We start from the raw sequence: 8480 nt of genomic DNA, 5'->3' as shown, positions 1-8480 counted from the left end.
AAAATAAAATAACTAATTTAAAAATACAAAGATAAATAAAATATCTAACACATGATGTAAGCGATGATGTCATTCCAACTCATGATGTAAGCAATGATATCACTCCAACCCATGATGTAAGCGATGATGTCATCAATTTGTGGGACTTGGGCTTTTCATATTTTTGGGCTTGGGCCTTCCTTGTGTTGGGCTTGGGCCTTCCTTGTTTTGGGCTTGGGCTTGGGCCTTCCTTGTGTTGGGCTTGGGCTTGGGCCTTCCTTGTGTTGGGCTTGGGCCTGGGCTTTCCATGTGTTGGGCTTGGGCCTGGGCTTTCCATATTTATATTATTATATATATATTATATTATTATATATATTATATTTAATTTTTTTATATTTTATATATTTTTATATTAATATTTTTAAACATGCACAAAATTTCAAAATGCATAATAATATTCAATTTAAACCATTTTAAGATCAAAATAAGGGTGAAATTATAATAAAATTTTTACAAAATTGATCACTAATCAGATCACTGCCTTCCCGGTCGAACCTAGAGACAAACAGACAAAACCCCACCATATCAAGCATTAACCAACGCCTTAGTTTTTGCTTACTCCGCAAAATCACCCATCAACACTATCTCCAAACAACACTAACCACGGCTTACACCAGCCGTCAATAAATTTCAAACCCCAACTCAGGGTTTAATCCAACAATTAATTACTCTACACAATTTAATATCTCACATAAAGGAAATATTTTGAAAAGAATTAATTAACTCACCTCAGTTAATTTGGAAGAGAAAATCGGCTAAACGCCCACATTGGCATCGCCTATTGGTCTGCCATAATGCCCTCGGATTCCCATATCGAACCTCCAGCCCACTCCTCGAGCCCCAAATTAATTTTCAAGACTTTCCCCCATTTTTCTGGATTTTGCGTCTATTTTTCTCAATTTTCCAGCATTTCTTTTTTTTTCATACCATAGGATATCACCTAATCAATTCACAAACCTTCTTACTGCAGCAATCAACTTTCGACACCTGGGAGTCGACTCTCGAGGCAAAGTTGACTGTCACATGCCCAGAGTCGACCTAGCCGAGAACCCTTCATGAAAAGTCAACTCCCAACACCCCAGAGTTGACTGTTGAACCTCCAAAACCCAAAAATGACGAACAAAACACCCCCAAAACCCTTCAAACCCCTTCCAAACCTTCCAATACTCCAATAAACTCCAATTCCACCATAATCCCTCATTCAAAAGGGGTACTACAACCTCTATTTCAAGACCCAAATGAAACAAAGGAAATAAAACAAGGGATTTGAGAGAGTTACAACCATTTCTACATGGCTTTCAAAACCAAGCTTTTCTTGAAAAACATCAAAGCCAAGGGATTCAAAAGAAAGCAAAGAGAGTTTAGAACTTACTTTTAGAAGAAAAGAAGGGAGAGAACTTACATCCAACAAAAAAGAAAGGATGGAGAACAAGAAGGAGCTTGCCTTTGCTTCAATGGGTGATTTAAGTGGAGAAGAAGAAGATCCTCAAGCTTCCAAGTAAAAGCCCTCTAATTTCCTCCACCAAATCTCTTCCTAGAGCTTAATTTCAAAGAAGATGGAACTTGTAGAAGGCAAGAAGAAGAGAAGAACGAGAATGAAGAGAATTGAAATCAAAATTGCTTATATATTTCTCTTTTCTTCCCATTTTACCCTTGCTCTTGCACCATATCACAACTTTGCCATTTTCTTTTTCTATTTCCATTTTAATAAATAAAAACAATATATATATATATCTTCACCAATCTAAAATAAATATCAATAATGGCATAAACCCGGGAATGGGTCGTTACATTAGGCGTCATCACGACCCCAGGCATCATAATGAGGGTCTATTCACCTCTCATCTCCCAACCTTAGGCTTCCCATCTGACCCCAAGTGTCATAATGAGAGTTTTGATTGGTCCCTCATCCATCAATCACATGAACGGTCTCTTGGCCTTACTCAACCAAGACTTCTAACCCAATGGCTCCCACACGCATATCAACGCATGCCCAACTCCATAATCCCAAATCTGGATCCCCCTGGATTCTAGCTCGACTCACTTGGGACTTCCATCTCATGCAAACACCCGCTGGGTCCACTTTCCACACGTCTATCATTCCCAATGATAGACCTCATCTCATCAAGAAGCCAACTAGGGTCCACTCATACCCTAGGCACATCCCCTCCGAGATTATTTTAACAATACGATCATATCGCCTGATGTCGAATCTTTTCCTTGAGCCTCGAGTTAACACCCACCTTAGCTCATTTTATCTCAAGCACACATGCCTTACCGCACCCCTTCCAAGGGACAACTCTATTCCCTCGAACATGCTTGACGAATCCCCGACATCGGGACGCTCTACTAATCCCTTCCCGGACTAGTCATGCTTCGATTTCGTGTCCCCACACGAGCCTCAACACTTCAATCTCAAGGAGTCCTCATCCTTAGAACATACCATGCACCCAAATTTCAATATTCAGGTTTTCCTGACACCGACACCACACTTGGGTTTACGGTTCTTCTTTGCTCAACCCGTATACCTCTCACAGGTATATCATCTCAATCCAGGGTATTTTCTCATCCCTAGAACAGGAATATCCAAACATACCATTTAAACCATTGCAAGCCTCAATAACTCGACCCAATCCCTTATGGTCCTCGGTCCACGTGTCCAACTTTCAAGGTTATCGGACCAATCGTACATTAAAATCTCAAAATTTCAAATTAATTATTCTCGACCCCAACTCAGCAGTTAAGACATTCCGACTTACATTCAAATCATGCCAGACAACCTCTATTCCAAACTTTGGCAATTACTCACATTAATAACTTAATCGACCATAATTAACACCCAAGCACGCTAGCCTTCCTCACTCATATAGCTAGCCATGCTCTGATACCAACTGTAACGACCCGCTCCCACTTACGGGCGCCACCGGTAAATAATCAACTTGATTACTCACCCGACGAACCACAACTGAAGGGTTGGACTATGTTTCAACAGGAAACGCCCTAGGTGGGAACTAGGCTTCATCCTTCCCTTCTCTTCACTCAGGAATCGGTCTTAACTCAAACAAGAAAAACTCAACAAACCGAGACCCGAAACTCGAGTGAGCATCACCTCTCTTCAGCTCGCCCCATAGCAAGCCAGAGGTGACCCAGGCACAAAGCTAGCATAACAACACATCGCTGAGTATTGGAGATTTTGTGAACATACCTCGTTGGTCTTTACTCGATCCGAACTTGGATTCAACAACTCAAGCCACATGTAAATCACGCAGACTCACAATCATCTATCACACTGTTATGATTACAACAACTAGATACCTCTAGTGCTTAATATCACTTACATTCAAACACATGAATACATATAAAAGAATACAGGAGATTACATAACAACACATCTCAGGCAACAAGCTAATTACCACAACAGCCTCCCGGCGCCATCCTTGCTTGCTTCTGGACTTATATCATCTACACATGAGGTAAAACCTCATGAGTCATAAAGACTCAGTAAGGGTGCAATGCATGTAAATATGAATATAATCATGATTATGTATGACAAATGCATGCAAATGAGGCTAGGCCCACTCATCCTCACAACCCACTAAGGTTTGAGGCATCAACCTATCAACCCCTACCACACTAGTCCTTCATATGGCCATAAGTCCACTAGGTCTTGCATCACACAAGATATAACTACTACATGCCAATGTAACATAAAAACATTATCAAACGTATTTACCAACTTGCAAGGCCACCTCCACATGGGGTCATCCCTTACCTGGCTCGAAGCCTCATCTCTGCGTCAGCACGAACTCCAGCCTGAATGTTAAGTTCCTCTAGGATCACTTCCTTCTCGGTCGAACCTAGAGACAAACAGACAAAACCCCACCATATCAAGCATTAACCAACGCCTCCGTTTTTGCTTACTCCGCAAAATCACCCATCAACACTATCTCCAAACAACACTAATCACGGCTTACACCAGTCGTCAATAAATTCCAAACCCCGACTCAAGGTTTAATCCAACAATTAATTACTCTACACAATTTAATATCTCACATAAAGGAAATATTTTGAAAAGAATTAATTAACTCACCTCAGTTAATTTGAAAGAGAAAATCGGCTAAACACCCACATTGGCATCGCCTATTGGTCTACTATAATGCCCTCGGATTCCCATATCGAACCTCTAGTCTACTCCTCGAGCCCCAAATTAATTTTCAGGACTTTCCCAAATTTTTCTGGATTTTTCAGCTATTTTTCCCAATTTTCCAGTATTTCTTTTTTTTTTCTTTTCTATTTTTCTTTTTTTTTTCTTCTTTATTTTCTCTCCTCCACTGTTCTTCTCCTCCAGCTCTCCCGTGCGCGCAGCTTCTTCCTCCTCAGCTGCTTCTTCTTTCTTCTCATGCACCCGCGCACAGCAGCTCGGCTGCGCATGTCGGCCGCCTTTGCCACCAACTCGCCCTCGCCATCAACTTCACGCCGCGCAGCCACCGCTGGCCGCACCGCACCGCTGCTATTAACGGCTGCCACCACCACGAGCTCGGCCTCACGCACATAGCCGCACTAGCACGCAGCCATCACAGCTGCTGTCGGTGCTTCTAGCACCTCCGTCCATCATCGCACCTTGGCTGCTGCCGACTTCCGTCGCCCTCAGCTGACCCAGCTTCTATCGTCGGCCTTTGTTCGCTACTGCTCTGCTACATCCATGGCTGTCGGCCGCTACAGCCATTGCCGCTAGCCGCATCCGCCTCTGCTGCCATAGCCGATGCCGCTACAGCAGCTGCTCGCGCGACCCACTAGTTGCCTCAGCTTATTCCCGAACCACCCGCTTGCTGGCTGCTCGGCTTGGCCTCCCTGGCTGGCCAGCCATGGCCATTGCATCCTAAGGTGATGTTCGATTCCCTGGCCACACCTCATCCGGCCTCTTCTCCCTCGATCTCGCACTCTCGGCAATGCTCTCTCTCTCTCCCTCTCTCTCGCGAGCACTCTTCCTTTCTCATGAGCTCTCTCTCTGCTCTCCATCTCTCTTCTTCTCTCGGTTTTCAAATAGGCAGAGACACGAAGCTTCCTCGCGCACCAGTCCATATATATATATATATATATATATATTACATCTTTAATCCCTCTAATTCTCATTAATTACACTTGAGGACCCTTAATTTCACTTAGAAATTTTTAATAATGACATTTAGGCCCTCCAAGACGTATATTAATTTTCATTAACCCACACAAATTCTTAATTCTTTGAAAATTAATAATCGGCATCTACTCGGGAATCTTGATTTCAACTCTGCGCCTGTACGGAACCTTTATTCGACCCGAAAACACTTAAGGGTTGCCTTACTCAGAAAACCGAACCACCCTTAGGGTCCCCTCAGCTTCCAGGAGGTCCCCCACGACTATTCGGTATCGACACCTACTCGGGCTTATACAAAATTTATTTCAAAAATTATTCCCGATCAAACTGCTTCCTGCGTCATAAACCTCATCTCGAGACGCTCATTAATCTCTTGCCCTCTTCCCTGGACATCCAAGTCCCGAGACACTCCTAGCCACCAATTCAACAAATTTCATTTATTAATTTCCCGAGACCGACTCTTGGGCTTCCCGGATTACCCGAGATCCTAACAAAATAGTCAAAAATTATTTATTTTTAATACCATGTAATACCGGGTATTACAGCGAGCTTAGCACTATTTAACCTATTCCGGTAGATGGTGTACAGGGCAACCCTAGTAGATCCTGTTTGTTATGTATCTTTAGGTGTAGTGCCATCGTTGTTTAGCTTTTGAGTGCTTGGCATGGTTTGTATATGTATATGTATATATCATATAACCCTATGGATCGATTATCTTTTGTATGTATGCCTAGGATATATGTTACGCCTTCGTTGTTATTTTTTTTTTTGTATGAGTATAGGTGATCCTAGTTAAGTATGCATGGCAGGACATGGTGGTTTCTTTTTTGTCTCTCTTTTCTCCTGGGGCTTTTGCTCAGGTTCTTCAACTTAGTTGGGATATCCGAGTAAGAATTCCACATTTCAAGACCTAGTCGGTTAGGTTTTTCTTTTTTCTTTTTTGTGTGTGTGTGTGTGGTAAGCTTTTTCTCAATAATTTTGGTTTGAATGGACATTGACTAGGACAGCGCAACACTAAGGTTGGTTAGATTGTAATACACAAATATTTATGTAATTTTATTTGTTGTAATTACTAGAAGAGCTTTTTTTAGTGCACACCTAAACATATTAATTCTAATTTCACTAATAAAAATAAAAAATTAAAATAATATTTCATAACTATAATAATATCACTACAAAACATTTAATATCTTCTTAGTGGAACCTTTTGTATAAAATTAAGATAAAAGCTCAATTTGGCCCATCAATTTTTCATGATTTATTATTTTAGCGTCTCAAATGTACCTCTTAACTTTACCAATTGATCTACTTTCACCCTATAATTATTGAATTATTAGTCATAAGAAGAAAATGAATTGATTGGTAAAATATTGGGGTATATATTTGAGCTAATAAATTTACAAATATACCCATAAATTTTTCTTTTAAGTAATTGCAACAAGTAAACTTAGATAAATATTTGCATAGGAATTGTCCTAAAAAAATTCGAACCCTAACTACTATAATCTAACCAACCTTAGAAATTATATAAAAGAAAGGTAAATCAAAAGTGTACAATCCTAGTTGAACTTCATAAATTTGTGCATGTCTAGTTGACAAGACCAGTCTCCAATGGTGGAGCCATGCATCCACACTGGTTTTTGCCATGCATATATTGCGTGGTGTTCCATCCACTTTTGCTTTGATTAACTAATTTCTAATGCATTTGGGTCATGGGTTGCTTAATGCATCTTCCAGCGGACTGTTTAAAAGAACCAAAACAAACTTAGAAGTGGCATTATTCCAAATTAAACAACAAGACCCACATGCATGTGGGTGGGTGGGGCTTTCTGCATTTGGTGGGAACTACTATTGTACATATATTTAATAATCACCGATCCTTAATTAATTCCGTCAAAGAGACAGAAAGGAAGTGCCTTCCCTTCCCTGACTCAATTGCACAAATCATTATGCTCCAATCATTAATTTGCTGGTATCTCAAACACCACATCAATGCATGTACGTACACAAATATACATATTATTTAAATTCTTCAATTTGACATTTATATATAGTAATATATTACATATTAATATTTTATATTTTATAGTGTATCAATACAAATATATAAAATATTATTATAAATATTAAATTTAAGTATTTAAATACTAGTCCATGTTCACCACTGCATGCATTATTATTATTATTATTATTATTATTGCGGTGATGGCGGTGGTTGTACTTTTTGTTTGCAGTTTTTGTATGGCCATAAACCTTCAATGCCAAGACCCACCACGGCTTGTCAGGTGAGCTGAGTTGCATGGTTGCAATTGCCTCTTCATCATTTGCCGTCCTCACCCTCAGAGAAATGAAAATATATACATATCTTTCTCACCCCATAAATTTTAGTACAAAATTATGACATATAATGTATGTGGAGATCTTAATTTTGCTTGTTTTTGTTTTTTAAAGTCAGGGCGACACCCAGAAAGATATTTTATCCAAATTAAGATATACATTGAATAATTAATAATTCGAACAATAAAATCCGCACCTAAAAGACATAATGAGAAGCGAAAGACTTCTTAATTAAGATGCTTCTAATTAAGTTTCCGGTTTGATGTTTTCATCATGTCATTTTGTGGGCTCTTTTTGCTTTTCCAAACTTTGATCTCAACAATAATTTTTAAGGTATTGAGAGATTAAATTAATTTTGATAAAAATGAATTAAAAAAAAAAAAGATATTTATTGAGAGAGCAAGATCATGCGGGGTGCCATGGCCATGTGGTAAAGACTAAAGAGACAGCCAACACGTCCAAATACCTCCCCCCCTTCCCATGGATCATTATTATTAATTTTTTTTTTTATTTTTGAAGGCAAATTGAAGGCTGTACGTACGACATGAGGTTGGTCTCTTTCATACTCGGAAACTTCCTCAAGAGTGGCCAAGCCACCTTCCTACCTACTTGACATATATACACAGGCAGAGAGAGAAGATTAATTCTAGGGAATCCATTAATTATTTTGTGCCTTAATTATCATTGGATTCTCTTCATCTGAAAAAAAAAGAAGAAGATAAATTTACTTCTTGTTATGTACGGTATGAAAAGGGATAATTAAGCTTAAAACACATTGATCCAACTCGTAAAGCCTCGTTCTTCAAGAGCATTTTTTGTTGAAAAATTGACGATTTTTTTTTTTTAATCTGCCCAACCCATAAATAAACTTTATTTTTATAAAATCTTTTTATCGTCCTTAATCTAGCAATCTAAATGAAAATTTAGAAATTTATCAATAAATACAGATATCACACAAAATCTACGTGTA

The 8480-nt window shown here is 39.3% G+C and overlaps 1 long non-coding RNA gene across 1 annotated transcript; it reads right to left on the bottom strand.

Moving 5' to 3' along the window:
* Positions 1-878: 878 nt before the first annotated feature.
* Positions 879-5070, bottom strand: LOC127808248 (uncharacterized). Its single transcript, XR_008024895.1, has 3 exons — positions 4130-5070; positions 3773-3896; positions 879-3501 (listed from the first exon to the last, which is right to left on the bottom strand). It is a non-coding gene; the product is annotated as an uncharacterized LOC127808248 (long non-coding RNA).
* Between the last annotated feature and the right edge of the window lie 3410 nt (positions 5071-8480).

Source organism: Diospyros lotus, chromosome 8 (genome assembly GCF_014633365.1).
Source record: "Diospyros lotus cultivar Yz01 chromosome 8, ASM1463336v1, whole genome shotgun sequence".
In the NCBI taxonomy this organism is placed as follows: Eukaryota; Viridiplantae; Streptophyta; class Magnoliopsida; order Ericales; family Ebenaceae; genus Diospyros; species Diospyros lotus.
The sequence above is the reverse complement of the archived record's forward strand: the minus strand, read 5'-3'. Positions and strand labels throughout refer to the sequence as shown.